This window comes from Ovis aries, chromosome 7 (genome assembly GCF_016772045.2).
Source record: "Ovis aries strain OAR_USU_Benz2616 breed Rambouillet chromosome 7, ARS-UI_Ramb_v3.0, whole genome shotgun sequence".
NCBI lineage: Eukaryota > Metazoa > Chordata > Mammalia > Artiodactyla > Bovidae > Ovis > Ovis aries.
Window position 1 is genome coordinate 14,131,924 of NC_056060.1, and position 16,915 is coordinate 14,148,838.

General features: G+C 38.3%; 1 protein-coding gene across 1 annotated transcript in view; it reads left to right on the forward strand.

Moving 5' to 3' along the window:
• The first annotated feature begins 14,017 nt into the window (after positions 1–14,017).
• IQCH (IQ motif containing H) overlaps positions 14,018–16,915 on the forward strand; it is a 160,236-nt gene continuing 157,338 nt past the window's right edge. Inside the window, exon 1 of the mRNA XM_060418882.1 lies at positions 14,018–14,191. The gene's annotated coding sequence lies outside the window, so the exon portion shown is untranslated. The remainder of the gene's footprint in view (positions 14,192–16,915) is intronic.

Below are 16,915 nucleotides of genomic sequence, written 5' to 3' on the forward strand. Positions count from 1 at the left end.
CACTTTCACAGCATCATCTTTCAGGATTTGAAATAGCTCAACTGGAATTCCATAACCTCCACTAGCTTTGTTCAAGTGATGCCCACTTGACTTCACATTCCAGGATGTCTGGCTCTAGGTGAGTGACCACACCATCATGATTATCTTGGTCGTGAAGATCTTTTTTGTACATTTCTTCTGTGTATTCTTGCTACCTCTTCTTAATATCTTCTGCTCTGTTAGGTCCAAACCATTTCTGTCCTTTATTGAGCCCATCTTTGCAAGAAATGTTCCCTTGGTATCTCTGATTTTCTTGAAGAGATCTCTAGTCTTTCCCATTTTGTTGTTTTCCTCTGTTTCTTTGCAATTGATCGCTGAGGAAGGCTTTCTTATCTCTCCTTGCTATTCTTTGGAACTCTGCATTCAGATGGGTATATCTTCCCTTTTCTCCTTTGCCTTAGCTTCTCTGCTATTCACAGCTATTTGTAAAGCCTCCTCAGACAACCATTTTGCGTTTTTGGATTTCTTTTCCTTGGGGATGGACTTGCTCCCTGTCTCTTATACAATGTCACGAACCTCTCTGTCCATAGTTATTCAGGCACTCCGTCTATCAGATCTAAAATTCCCTTGAATCTATTTGTCACTTCTTCTGTATAATCATAAAGGATCTGATTTAGGTCATACCTGAATAGTCTAGTGATTTTCCCTGCTTTCTTCAATATAAGTCTGAATTTGGCAATAAGGAGTTCATGGTCTGAGCCACAGTCAGCTCCCAGTCTTGTTTTTGCTGACTATATAGAGCTTTTCTATCTTTGGGTGCAAAAAATATAATCAATCTGATTTCGATATTGACCATCTGGTGATGTCCATGTGTAGAGTCTTCTCATGTGTTGTTGGAAGAGGGTGTTTGCTATGACCAATTTGTTCTCTTGGTAAAATTCTGTTAGCCTTTGCCCTGCTTCATTTTATACTCCAAGGCCAAATTTTCCTGTTACTCCAGGTATTTCATGACTCCCTACTTTTGTGTTTTGGTCCCCTATCATGAAAAGGACATCTTTTTTTGGGTGTTAGTTCTAGAAGGTCTTGTAGGTCTTCATAGAACCATTCAACTTCAGCTTCTTCAGCAGTACTGGTCAGGGCATAGACTTGGATTACTGTGATATTGAATGGTTAGGCTTAGAAACGAATAGAAATCATTGTGTAGTTTTTGAGACTGCATCCAAGTACTGCATTTTGGACTCTTTTGTTGAATATTATGGCTACTCCATTTCTTCTAAAGGATTCTTGCCCATAGTAGTAGATGTAATGGTCATCTGAATTAAATTCACCCATTCCAGTCCATTTTAGTTTGTTAATTCCTAAAATGTTGATGTTTACTCTTGCCATCTCCACTTCCAATTAGCCTTGATTCATGGACCTAACATTCCAGGTTCCTATGCAATATTGCTCTTTACAGAGAAATATTGTTTACTCAGACCCTAAACAGTGGCTAAATACTCTAAATAGATTGAAAATGATTAAAGAAAGAATTTTGGAACATCCGAAAAGAAGAAAACACAGTAAAGCAAAAATATGGGTAAAAACATTGGACTTCCTTTTTCTTCTTGAGTTTCATAAGTTATATTTGATGTTTGAAATAGAAATCATAACACTGTCTGATGTAGCTCTAAATGTATGTGGAGGAAATAAGCATGCAACTACCATAAGATCCAGCAATTATGCTCCTGGGAATTTGTCCTAAAGAAATGACAATGCAGGTTCATATAAAAAGCTGTACACAAAGGTTTACAGCAACTTCATTCATAGTCACCAAAAGCTGGAAACAACCCATACATCCTTTAACAGGTGAACAGTTTAACAGTTGTGGTAGTCTCATACTGTGGGTTACTAGTCAGCAACAAAAAGGAATAAACTACTGATATAAGCAACAACCTGGATTAAATCTTCAAAGAGTTATGTTGAGTGAAAGACAATTCCAAAAGGTTACATACTGTAAGAGTCCATTTATCTAACATATTTGAAATGATAAAATTCCAGAAATAGAGAACAGATTAGTTGTTGCCAGGGTTTAAAGGAGTAGGGGGTGGGAGGGGCGTGCCTGTGGCTATTAGCGGATAACACGAGGAATCCATGAGCTAGAGGAAATGTCCTGTATCTTCGCTGTATCAATATTTCAGTTGCCATATTGTACTGTAGTTTGGCAATATGCTACTATGGGGAAACTGAGTTAAGAGTGCAAAGGATCTGCCTGTATTATTACTTACAATTGCATGTGAATCTACAATTATCTCAAAATCAAATTTTAGTTAAATACAGGACTTTCCTGGTGGTCCACTGGTAAAGAATCCACCTGCCAATACAAAGGACACCAGTTTGATCCCTAATCTGGGAAGATCCCACATACTGCAGGGCAACTAAGCCCGTGTGCCACAACTGCTGAGCCTGTGTCCACAACTACTGAAGCCCGTGCCTTCCAGAACCTTTGCTCTGCCTCAAGAGAAGCCACCACAGTGAGAAGCCAGTGCACTGCAACTAAAGAAAGCCCTCACATAGCAGAAAAGACTCAGCAGAGCCAAATTTTTTAAAAATTAATAAATTTAAAATTTTAGTTAAAAACAAAGACACCAGTAAGATAATGAAATGCCAAGCCACTGAGTAGAAAAAAATTTTCATATCAGTTCAGTTCAGTACAATCGCTCAGTCATGTCCGACTCTTTGCAACCCTATGCACTGCAGCACACCAGGCCTCACTGTCCATCACCAATTCCCGGAGTTTACTGAAACTCATGCCCATTGAGTCGGTGATGCCATCCAACCATCTCATCCTCTGTTGACCCTTCTCTTTCTGCCTTCAATCTTTCCCAGCATCAGAGTCTTTTTCCAGTGAGTCAATTCTTCACATCGGTTGGCCAAAGTATTAGAGTTTGAGCTCAGCATCAGTCCTTCCAGTGCATATTCAGGACTGATTTCCTTTAGGATGGACTGGTTGGATCTCCTTGCAATCCAAGGGACTCTAAAGAGTCTTCTCCAACACCAAAGTTCAAAAGCATCAATTCTTTGGCACTCAGCTTTCTTTATAGTTCAACTCTAACATCCATACATGACTACTGGAAAAACCATAGCTTTGACTAGACAGATCTCTGTTGACTGATGTCTCTGCTTTTTAATGTGCTGCCTAGGTTGGTCATAGCTTTCCTTCCAAGGAGCAAGCATCTTTTAATTTCATGGCTGCAGTCACCATCTACAGTGATTTTGGAGCCCCTCAATATAAAGTTTCTCACTTTTAAAGTTTCCATTGTTTTCCCATCTATTTGCTGTGAAGTGATTGGACCAGATGCCATGATCTTAGTTTTCTGAATGTTGAGTTTTAAGCCAACTTTTTCACTCTCCTCTTTAACTTTCATGAAGAGGCTCTTTAGTTCTTAATTTTCTGCCATAAGGGTGGTGTTATCTGCATATCTGAGGTTATTAATATTTCTCTCGGCAATCTTGATTCCAGTTTGTGCTTCATCCAGCGCACCGTTTCTCATGATGTACTCTGCATATAAGTTAAATAGGCAGCATGACAGTAGATAGTCTTGACATTCTCCTTTCCCGATTTGGAAACCGTCAGTTGTTCCATGTCCAGTTCTTACTGTTGCTTCTTGACCTGCATACATATTTCTTAGGTGGCAGGTCAGGTGGTCTGGTATTCCCATCTCTCAGAATTTTCCACAGTTTGTTGTAATCCACACAGTCAAAGGCTTTGGTATAGTCAATAAAGCAGAAGTAGATATTTTTCTGCAACTCTCTTGCTTTTTTGATGATCCAGTGGATGTTGGCAATTTGATCTCTGCTAATAGTTTCCTTATTTCCTCATCAACTCCCTTCTAGCTTCTGCCTGTTTTCAATTTACCTGCGTACCTTCATATAGTTTTTCCTTTTTTAATATTTTATCCCAAATTTATAATTGTTATGTTCAGGAGGATTAGTGTGTTATAAGCTATCATTACCACAATGGTGACTAGCCCATTTTTCAGTCTCACTATTGTACTATCTTTATTTGAAAGGAAAATATTTGCTATTAATATGGTTATGTTAATTGCTTCTTTCCAATGTCTTAAGTGATTATATTTTAAAAAACTTTTTTGCTCTATTTCTTCAGATGAGATTAAAAGACAGATTTAGATGAATTCTAAATTATGTAATGCCTTCAGGGGCTACACAAATACCTAAAATACATTTTGTAAATGAAATAAGCAGAGTACAAAAAAGAAAAGCTATATGAATTCAGAGGAAGAAGAGATCAGAGGTGATTTCCTAGAGGATATTACCTTTAAGGCAGTAGTTAAAAAGTGACAGATAGTAGCCAGAGCTGAGAGAGAGAAAGAGGGAGAGACAGCATTCAAGAAGAAATCTCATAAACAGTGCAAAAAGTGGGAGGTTTGGAGGCTGAAGTCTTACTAGTTATAGCTATAAATATAATTTTTAATATAACTGAAAATCAATACCATGGTGTGAACACCCTGCTATATATAAAAATATGGGTAAATCTTACACCAATTTTAAAAGAAAAAAGTCAGATACAAAAGAATACGTACTGTAATAATCCATTTAAGTTCAAAAACAGAAAACTTATAGGTGGTAATAGAATTCAGACTAGTGGTTACCTTTGGGTTATAGAAGCAACTGGGAGGGAACGTGAGTGAAGTCCCTTGGGTGCTTGCAATGTTGTACCTCTTTTTCTGAAGGCTGGTTACCTACAGAGTTCACTTTGTAAAAATTTATCAATTGATGACTTTATGATTTGTGCCTTTAAAAAATATCACACTTCAATAAAATGTTTATGTGAAACAAAAATGGAACCCAGTTTCTGGTATCAAGAAAAGTTTATCATGTGTATTTCCATTTATTAACATGTTAATCCCTCACAATGACCTTATGGAAGTCCAGTTATACTGAATTTTATGTTAAATTGAATTATATGAACTTGAAATACCATGATGTAAAATTATAATTTCTGGCTTTATACACAAAATTTGAAATGATTCAAATCTCCCAAGTTAAAAAAAAATTTCATTTTCTTACAAAGTTGGATCAATCTGAGCAAATTTAAGATCTATTTAAGCTTAAGGGAGGTACCACTTGAGTAGATAAAAATATCCTGTGTAACTCAGAATAATAGTTTTAACAAATAACAGATGCAACACTAGTTAATGCTTTTTGGTGTCACAGTTTCAGCAGAGCAGTTGTGGCTGACACAGCAGCTCTACAATGCCAGGTACCACACACTTTCCATTTTAGTGCTCTGTCCTACTGAACAGGCTATTTTCTGTCTTGTGATCTAAGATGACTGTGACTCTCCCATCATCTTTCTGTAGTCCAACCAGGAGAATCACTGCAGTTTCTATACTGCCAGCCAGAACTTGTCACAAAGACATGGGAAGCTACAAGAGGGCCTGGGAAATGCAGTTTCTGGTTGAGCAGTACATTGATGGTTCACCAGACGTCTTTGCCATACTTGCCATTCTTTGTCTAGTTGTTTTGAATTATGTGAGTTTACAATTATAAAATGTCTCCAGGAATAGATCCTTTACATAAAATTCAGCTGCTCTGTAGATAAGAATATTCCTATTTTATAGAAGATAAAACTGAAACTCAGAGATAGTAAATGACTTATGCCTACCCTGTACATTGCTAAGTCAATGGCAAAGCTGGAACTCAAATACAGTTCTCAAACTCAGGATTCTTGCTTTTGTGCTACAGAAGCCTCTCCAGAGAGTTTTTCTACTAGTTCCAAGAATACTGGTAATCCTTATGTTCCCAGTGAATTTCAGGTTCTTGATGTCTCATTGGAAAAGAATTCAGTGAGAGACAAAGTGATAGGTAAGAAGTGGACTTATTTAGAGAGAAACACCCTCCATAGACAGAGTGTGGGCCATTTCAGAAGGTGAGAGAGCCTCAAAGTATGGCATGGTTGGTTTTTATGGGATGGATAATTTCCTAGGCTAATGAGTGGAACGATTACTCCCATTATTTCAGGAAAGGGGTGGAGATTTCTAGGAATTTGGCCATGCCCACTTTGGGCCTTTATGGTTAGATTCACATCCACTGGATCATAGAAAAAGCAAGAGAGTTCCAGAAAACATCTACTTCTTCACTGACTACGCTAAAGCCTTTGACTGTGTGGATCACAACAAACTGGAAAATTCTTAAAGATATGGGAATACCAGACCACCTTACCTGCCTTCTGAGAAACCTGTATGCAGGTCAAGAAGCCACAGTTAGAACCAGTCATGGAACAATGGACTGGTTCAAAATTTGGAAAGGAGTACGTCAAGGCTATATATTGTCACCCTGCTTATTTAACATATATGCAGAGTACATCATGCAAAATGCCAGGCTGGATGAAGCACAAGCTAGAACCAAGATTGCTGGGAGAAATATCAATAACCCCAGATATGCAGATAACACCACCTAGTAGCAGAAAACAAAGAACCAAAGATGAAGGTGAAAGAGGAGTGAGAAAAAGCTGGCTTAAAACTCAACCTTCAGAAAACTAAGATTGTGGCACTTGATCCCATCACTTCATGGCAAATAGATGGGGAAACAATGGAAACAGTAACAGACCTTATTTTCTCGGGCTCCAAAATCACTGTGGACAGTGACTGCAGCCATGAAATTAAAAGATGCTTGCTCCTTGGAAGAAAAACTATTACAAACCTATACAGTGTATTAAAAAGCAGAGACATCACTTTGCTGACAAAGGTCCATATAGTCAAAGCTGTGGTTTTCCCAGTAGTCATGTATGGATGTGAGAGTTGGGCCATAAATAAGGCTGAGCGCTGAAGAATTGATGCCATCCAAGTGGTGCTGGAGAAGACTTGAGAGTCCCTTGGTCAGCAAGGAGATCAAACCAGTCCATCCTAAAGGAAATCAACCCTGAATATTCACTGGAAGGACTGATGATAAAACTCTGATACTTTGGCCACTGAAAAGACGACTCATTGGAAAAGACCCTGATGCTGGGAAAGATTCAAGGGAAGGGGAGAAGTGGATGACAGAGGACGAGATGGTTGGATGGCATCACCGATTCAGTGGACATGAGTTTGAGCAAACTCTTGGAGACAGTAAAGGACAGAGAAGCCTGGCGTGCTGCAGTCCATGGGGTCTCGAAGAGTAAGACATGACTGAGCAACTGGACAATAGCCTCAGAACTGTCACGGTGCTGGTGGGCATGTTCCTTAGCATGCTAGTGTATTACAGCAAGTGTATAATGAAGCTCAAGGCCCACTGGAAATCGAATCTTCTGCCAATTGGGACCTACTTGGTTCTAACCATTTCTTGTCATATTCTGTATCTATGTCTTCTTTTAAATGTGCCTTGCCCTCTCCCCTCCTGTGTCACTTAGTCTGAGAGAAGGTGAGACTCCTGCTATCTCTAAATTAAATGGCACTTGGAAAGGAGGGAGATAGGGCACAAAGTGGGAGGACTTTACTATGAACTGACAACCTGAGATGTGTTTGCTTAAAGGTTCAGGAACTCAGGAATCAAGAAAATATAGCATGAAGCACTGGGGCATGAACAGTGACACGCATTCTAGTTGTGCCTCTGAACCACAAGGCAGATTATACACGTGTTCCAAGTATTTTCCCTTTCTGATTTTTAGTTTCCCCGTCTGTCAGATGAGGACGAGGGTTGGGCCAGGGTTGCTGAATATGGTCATGAAGGTGGTACATAATTTCTTAAATTCACTAAGCAGGAGATTCTGGAGCAGTGTAGAGGGTGCCCCATAGCTCCTTGCCTCACCACGCCTCACCCCTTAGAAATACTACCGGTACTCTGAGAATCCTCAAAGTATTGAGATCCTCAGAAATACTAAAAGATCTGGAGAGAAGCCTTCAGGTAATTGAAAGGTGGAAAAAACCCAGAATACCCAGTTAGCACATGTTGCTGGGAGAGGAAACACACTAGTGCCAGAAAATGGGGGATAAGATACTGTATCAGAGCAAGTATAATGTCTGGACACAGCTGCACAAATGTGTGCAAGGCGAAAAGAAACGATACGGTCACTACTGATCTATTACATATATGTCAGTATTTCACCCACAGCTAACAGAAGAAAGGAAGGTGGGGAGGGAGGGAGAATCCTGGGCTTCAAAAGACAAAGTCTAATTTAAGGAAAACATAACTCAAGGAATTTTGTGAGGAGGAATTTTCTCACAGTTTCTTCACATTATAGCACAGTTGAGAGGGACATAAATAAAACTAGAGCTCAACCGTGTGATGATAAAATAGCAGAATGAGATTAAAAAAGGAGGTTGCAGACATAAGGAAATAAATTGAATACCAAAATACTTTATGGAACTAATAAACATACTATAAATAGAAAGAACAGAACAGACACTGCTGAATACTGAAATATTGACAGGGAGAAAAAACTGTAAACACAGTAAATGCACTCTCATCTGATAAAGGAAATTAATTTGAAGATAATAGATATGCATATTAGTTTGTTACCAGCTAAGCTGCTATAACAAAGAAATCCAAAGATATAATGCCTTAAATAAATTAGTTTCTTTCTCACTCACAAAACAATCCACAGATGAGAAATCCAAGGCTGGCAGGATCTCCTCCAGGAGGTCATCCAAGATACTGTTCCTTCTGTCCTGATGCTCCATCACCTCCTCAGTTCTGTGGTTATAGGAAATTCTCATTTCAATGGTTGAAGCTGGCTCCTTTCCATACCCATGTTTCAGTCCATAGGAAAGGTAAAAATAGTCCAGGGAAGGCACTCTAAAGGGATGCCCTAGATGTGATATATATCACTTCTGCCACAGTTTTACTGGCGACATTTAGTCACAGAGGACACTGGGAAAATGTGGTCTTTAACTGGATAGCCATGTGCTCAGCTAAAACTCAATGTTCTATTCTAGAAGGAGCTGGGAGAGAACAAATAGTTAGGAACCACAATATGAAAGATGAAGATGAGCCGACATTTAAGGACACGTGATACCCCTCACAAAGAGAACCCAGCAAGTGAAAGAGAAGATGTACCTAGTGCTGCAGTGTAAGGAGATGTTCCAGAAGTGAAAAAAGAACTGACTCTGCAATCTGAAGGAAAACATTGAATCCCAAGAAAAGTGTGATTTAGAATATTTAATATAAAGGTATTTCCTAAACACCTGAACTTGAAAGAGGAAGAATGCTTCAGACTTCTAGGCAGAAGGAAAAAATCACCTACAAAGGGTAAAAAAAAAAATCTGGCTGGTATCAGATTTCATTATATTCATTGTGGAAGACAGCAGTGCAGAGTTTTGAGAGAAGAGAGGATGGCCCCAGGTGCAATTCAAGTGTAAAGGCTCAGGGAAGCAAAATATCCATGAACACTTGTTGGAAAGAACTGCTTGATAACCAAAGCTAGGCAGTCTAAAAATCCACAAAATGAAGAACGCAAGCATAGTGAAGCCATGCCAGAAGAACTATTGATAATCACTGGATCCATTCACATGTAGAACTGATGCTAAACAATCATAGCAATGATGGTTTCAAAACAGAATGTGAATATTATAAATCTGGACAATGTAAAAATAACACAATACAAAATTGGGAGGTGAGGGAGAGAAAATGGAAGTAGCAAGAAACTTCTCATGTTCTCATCTTCTGAAGCCAGGATATATTATCCAAAATAAAAACATGTGGTAAAAAAAAAAATATATATATATATATATATAAATAGGTAAAAAAATAACCTAAATATTTTTTCATAATCACCTTTATTGAACAATATAGCAGGAGTCCACAAATCACTGCCTGAGGGCAGACTGCCTATTTTTGTAAATTAGATTTCAGTGGAACACAGCTTCACCTCTTTGTTTCCATATTGCTTATGCTACTTTCCAGCTATAAAAATAGACCCCAGCCTAAAACATTTACTCTCTGGCCCTTTAAGAAGAACTTTGCCAACCCATGCAGCAGAATCTCTTTTAACTCACAGGAATCTTGTGGTAAAGAAATATTTATTGAGGCTTAATAATTGGTAGGGTTTAATTCAGCCTTTTCCCTTCCTATTAAATTCATGTCAAATTAAGTTTAATAATATAAATCCTATTTTTATAAAACAATAAGTAAATCATCCCAAAGATATCAGGGATAATGAATCACCTAGTGATATTTGATATGGTTTCTTTAATTTTCACCTCTGTTTCTATTTGGAATCTTTTTAATGAGCATATATCACTGCTACCAGAAAAATAAAATAGAACATTTTTTTCTATTTGCAATCCCTGGAAGCAAGTATCCCAAGATACTAACAATGATTAATTCTGGCTGACAGGAATATGATTGCTGTTTTCTTCTTTAAGCTTTTCTATATTTTTTAAATATTGAAAAAATTTTAAGCTATTATGGAATATTTCCGCATAAAGTGATAAGACTTCTGAATTACAGTTTTGGAAATGGTAGTGAGAAGTACCAGATATGAGAGACATTGTTCTACTTACAGTATGATTCTTTTATTAGCAGTATACCAACCACAAAGCACAGTTCAGTATAAGCATCAAACACGACATAAAAGAGAAGCCAGAATCAGATGATATTCAGCTTCTGTTAGGCAATCAGCACATTCACGTGGTTTCTCTAATTTGCATTTATCTACCTTTCCCATCTCATCCACACCTTATCCTCCTGATGCACACAATATACTCAAGCCACATAGAGCCCTTCACCTTCAGTGAAATTTTCATGCATTTGTGTGCTCTTTTGCTTTGTTGCCACCATTCTTTCTACCTATAATTGCATCCTGTTCTCCACGTGATATAATTCAATGCTTCCTTTAAGACTCAATTTAAATATCACTTACTGCAGTACATCTCAACCTTGGCTGCACATCAGAATCACCTGGGGAGCTTTATAAAAATACTGAGGCCCAGGCTCCAGCACAGCTATTCTGGTTTAACTGCCCAGGGTTGGGGCCCAGGCAGCAGTATTTTTAAAAAGCTCCCTGAGTAATGCTAATATACAGCCAGTGTTGAGAGTCATTCAAAACCTTCTGCGATACCAGCAGGCAGAGTTAATTACTCCCTCTTCTGCGCTCTCATAGCTCTTAGATTTTCCATTGCTCGTGAAATTTAATGCTTATTGTATTAAAGTTAGTGTTATATAGTAAGTGCTCAGTAAACGCTGAGGTTGTTACTGACCTTGTTCTTCCAACCGGGCACATGCAGGAGTGGTTATCCTTACCATGGGAACCCAACAGCAGAGGGGGCTGATGTTTCCTATCCAGAGATCCTGTCTGAAGGATTTACTTCTGTAAACTCACCAGGATGTCACCCCTCTCTTCCTCCCACACACACACACCCCTCACTGCCTTTTCAGCACAGCCCTAGCCCGTGGGTCCAGCTTTTACACTGTTGAGATTGATGCAATGTAAAGAATGAAAGAAACCAGCGTTTTGAAAGTGCTGACAGCCTGAGAGAATCTGGCCGTCATCTGCCTTCCCCCATCTCCTTCGTGTCACACTTCACATTGTGTTTACTGTCAGATCCTGCTACTTTAGCTTTCAAGAGCGCATTGTCAGGTGTACTTTGTCAAAGGCTTTCAGAAAATCCAGATGAACGATGCTGTGAGCCCCGATACTGCCAAATCTATATTTTACACCTTCACAGTGTTTGACAATTTATTTAAGTGGAATCTTTCTATCATCCTTCGATTTACCTTTGCCTCCCTGACCCTGAGATCAATCAGACAACTGGAGACCCTTCTGTTTTTGATACTGAGCATCCAGGAGAAATATCAATAACCTCATATATGCAGATGACACCACCCTTATGGCAGAAAGTGAAGAGGAACCAAAAGCCTCTTGATGAAAGTGAAAGAGGAGAGTGAAAAAGTTGGCTTAAAGCTCAACATTCAGAAAACGAAGATCATGGCATCTGGTCCCATCACTTCATGGGAAATAGATGGGGAAACAGTGGAAACAGTGTCAGACTTTATTTTTTTGGACTCCAAAATCACTGCAGATGGTGACTGCAGCCATGAAATTAAAAGACACTTACTCCTTAGAGGAAAAGTTATGACCAACCTAGATAGCATATTCAAAAGCAGAGACATTACTTTGCCAACAAAGGTCCATCTAGTCAAGGCTATGGTTTTTCCAGTGGTCATGTATGGATGTGAGAGTTGGACTGTGAAGAAGGCTGAGTGCCGAAGAATTGATGCTTTTGAACTGTGGTGCTGGAGAAGACTCTTGAGAGTCCCTTGGACTGCAAGGAGATCCAACCAGTCCATTCTGAAGGAGATCAGCCCTGGGATTTCTTTGGAAGCAATGATGCTAAAGCTGAAACTCCAATACTTTGGCCACCTGATGCTAAGAGTTGACTCATTGGAAAAGACTCTGATGCTGGGAGGGATTGGGGGCAGGAGAAGAAGGGGACGACATAGGATGAGATGGCTGGATGGCATCACTGACTCGATGGACGTGAGTCTGAGTGAACTCCGGGAGTTGGTGATGGACAGGGAGGCCTGGCGTGCTGCGATTCATGGGGTCTCAAAGAGTCGGACACGACTGAGCGACTGAACTGAACTGAACTGATCCTCGTCTATGTTTGCGCCATGTCTGGATCACAGTACACTGTATGATTATCTCAGCTTCCCTGGTTAGGAGGAGCTCCTGGAAGTTACTCCTGTCTGGAAGTGAAGTGGGGGGAGGAGAGCTGAGGATGAGGGAAAGAGACCGAGGAGCACTAGCAGTGCTTAAGTTCCACAATCCCACAATGCGCATGCGCGCTCTCTTCAGCACAGCTCAGAGCCCTACCCTTGCTTTTTCCTGCTTGCCTGGAAGGAAACTGACTGCATTAACAGTCTGCTCTTTCCTGTTAAAAATCCTATTTGTAGTCATTTTAAACCGTCCTCTCCAAACATCGCCAAAGGGTTTGGTGTCCATAAGATGGTGTTGCTTATATTAATAGTTTCCCTTAAGTACCACATCCTGGCAGTGGAGTTCTAAAATAACTTTGTTCACAGACATTTCTCAGCCAGTAAATATTATGTTTTAAAGTGATTTTCTCCCTGGAGTCTTGATGAAACTTTCCCTTTCTTTTTCCTTAAGGTCACCATGACCTTGATGAACTAGATGTGCTACATTGGAACCCAATGGCAAATTTCGCTAATGCAGAACCAGATCAATCTTCAAATTGAATAATCTTTGCATATCTAGTGCTCTACTGTGACCTGAGACAAATCTAACCTTTCTGACTTGGTTCTTTGTTAAAATCAGTAGTTAAATAGCAAACCATTACCTAGTTCCCTTGGAAGTTATGCAAATTAATTAATGTTTGGAAAATGACTGGGAAATTTTAAAATCATCTATAAATACCAAGCAGTTGCATCTTCCCTGATGAGAGGGCTCAGGTAATTCATAACCTCCTATAATAAAGGTAAAAATACTGTGCTTGGGCTATATAATTACATGTGATTTATTTGCAATACATATAATCTTTGAAATCTAGAAAGCATTTAATAGAAACAATTCATATTTCGTGACTATAATAAAAGCACTTGATGACTTTAGGAAAAGTAATCATCTACTCTAAGTGATCTGTACATCATATCTTTAACTGTTTCTAAGACCTGCTAGAGTATGCTCCGAGTTTATCCTTAACCTGTTAATGTTGACTGGTATATTTATTTTTACATTTTCCCAGTCTTTATTTATCCTCGAAACTCTAATGTGTATTTCCTAGAAATTTTGCCTGTACAAAACTTTGCTGTATTCAAAACCTCCTCTGTCAAGATTTAGCACTTTTATATTGTAGTCATTAAAATTGAACAAAATCTTAATAGTTCCTTTATTAACTACTATACTGACTTTGCATAGTAGAAATCACAACATGTTAATTGGATTTAATTAACTATTTTAAATTACACAAACTCCTGACAGTAGACAATAGTGCAGGGTACCCATGAGCAATAAAATTGGAGCTGATATTTCTACTTTATTAAAACTTAATGAAACTATTCATATTCATAATCTTATTTATTGTTTACAAGAAGAAAACTGTGTTCATTTTGAAGGCAAAAATGTCTGCTAAAAACAAATTTTTGATCATTTAGGTGAAGGCTCAGAAGTTAATAAAAGGTTCCACTATATCTAGCCTCACGGTTCTGCCAGCTTCTCATCGCACGGATCCCTATTTCATCCCAGTGCCAGTCTTACAAGCAGATGCTAACAAAGGTTAGTGATTCAAATAAGCATTTTATATGTTTAGGAACATAAGGGAAAGAGCTTTGAGGTGGGATTGGGGGCCTGAGTTTGAATTCAGACATAGACACTAATTCTCCAGGGTGACTTCGGACAAGTCAAGTCCTCACTGTGGCCTGAGTTCCCTTCTCTGTAAATTAGAAGGCTGGACTAGATGACCACCAGAGTCCCTTTCCACTTCTAAGATCCGTTATTCTATAGATTTTCTATTGATTTAGATTTTGGTATATTTACATGTTAAAGTTATTATTGTATTTAAGTGCTATTATAATTTTTCAAGCTTCTGAGCAGATAGTTTCTGATCTTTTTCTGATAATACTTAACATTTTATTTCAATATATTACTATATAAAAATATGAAGCCAGAAATAAATGTAATTTTTAAGTGAACTATACAGGTCTTAGTCTAAATACTTAGACTTATACCAGTCTAAATACTTAGTCTAATACTGGCTTGTGAAACCAGTAGATTTCTCATTTTTTTAAGCAAAAGATCACGTCATCTTTATCTCAGTATCCCCAGTGCTTAGAACCACATCTAGCATTTTGTAGATACTAAATAGTTGGTTGAATGAATAAGCAAGTGAAAGTGTAAGTGAATGACTAAAGACCGAGTGTCATAAATGTAACCCTCTTTACTTCTCCCTGCTACATAATTGGCTGACATGTTAAAGAATACTTAAGTGGATCCCCTTTTGAATCTCAAATATGAGCAAGTGAGGTGATCTTTAATTTAGTTCTATCTCACTTTCTAACTGACGTCCGGAGTGTTTTAGATCTAAAGTTGGTTCCCCAGGGTTCCTCTGGTACCTGAAGATTTAAAGGTTTTCCGTTTTACAGCTCCTGTATCCCGTCTGCTGACCCACTAGTGGTGGTATAGAAAAACTCAAGAGGGACTGCATCATTATAAGCCTCTTAGTTTATTAAACCTCCCACAACTGAAACAATTACTTTCTTAGTAACGAACCCTAGTTGTTTAGAAATCTTGGTGACACTTGGTTTTAGTTAGTTTACATTATATTTACTCCCTGGGAAAACTCCAGCAGAGTTTTTATCTCTTGCTTTAGAAAAACTGATATTCTTCCTGGGGTCAAATTAAGATGAATGAATGGATCAACCAATCTATTTATCCTTGCTTTAGCAATAGATACAGTAAAAAAATTGCTGCAAAACAAAGGTAAATCTAGAACCATAGCAACTTGTTCCAGAAAAGCATCACATTTTCATCCCTCAATTATCTGCCAGAGAACACATGGCCTACCATAATATTTGTAGTTAATCAACCAATTAATCAACACATTTGTTGACTGCTTGCCATATGTCTGGTACTGTGCAAGGTAATACGAATGCCAGGAAGCACAGGCCACACAAATCCTGATACGGTGCCTAGATGTTTACCTGTCCTGATGCTCCGAACTGTCATTTGAGGCACCCCAGACCCATACAAGTCCAGCATGTGGTGAAAGATGACCAACTTCCAGAAGAGAGGATAGTTTTGGAAAATGAGAGACAAACTTCTCTACTTTTTCTGGAATTATCTTGCTAAATCCAAAGAATAATGTCTCCAACCTCATCCCCACCCCCTAATAAATGATTACGAATATAAGTCTTCTAATAAGAAACCAAATTTTCAATTCAGGCTCTGTGAAACCTCAGGCAAGTTGTGCTCCAGTTTTAGAATAAACTCTATAAGCTATAACCAAGGCATGCCGGATCTGGCCTCACCTCCATTCTCATCTCACTCAGCTTTCTCTGTGCTCCAGCCACATGGGACTTCTCTCTTTTCCTTAGCAGGCCAAGCACTTTTTCACATCAGGCCTTCCCAAGTCCTTTTACCTCTGCCTGTGAAAGTCATTTCCTCAAGCATCCACCTTTTTCCTTTATAGATGATCACAATTTGTAACTGTATATTTATTTGTGAATTTATTTTGTCTTCTCCATCACTAAAGGCTCCATGAAGTCTGTCTGGTTTACCATTGAATCCTCAGTCCCCAGAATAGTTCCTGATATATAAAAGGAACTTAAATATTGGTTGAATGAATGAATGAGTTTTTAATGAATGAATGAAGAGATGAATTCTAATTCCTAATTTAGTCAACAGGAATGTGAGAGTGCTATGAAAATTTAATGAGACAATGGTGATAAGGGATAATTTTCAAAAACAGGTAAAATCCTGACTCTCTTACAAATGAACACAAGTCAAAGATTTTAGTTGTTTAACTCATCAGTTTGAAAGAGAATTTGTAAGATGTCACAACTGGTCTAAAGGAGAATCCAAAGAACATATCTTTGTAGATCAGGAATATTGAAATAAATTTGTAAACAGAAGGAAAATTGGCATTTCCATGGGAAGAAGGAATGAACCTTCACCAATTTTTTTCATGTCTATAGATATGAATTATTTGCATTATTATCAGTTTTTTTCCCACAAGTTAACTTTAATCTCTGCAGAGTTATACAATAGTCTAAGACTAGATTCAGATAATTCCTAGAGGCATTCCATTGAAAAGTATCCAGTAATCTCTTTTGCTCATTCTAAAACATAAAAAAAAAATTTCCTAAAATTGTCCCCAAATTTGATGTAAAATGATCTTAAAAAAATTATTCATAAAATAAGTCGTTCCATTAGGTTTGGTCTGATTATTTACATAGGTGCAGCAAGAAGGTTAATCACAACATAGGCCATCTTAAGTTTGCT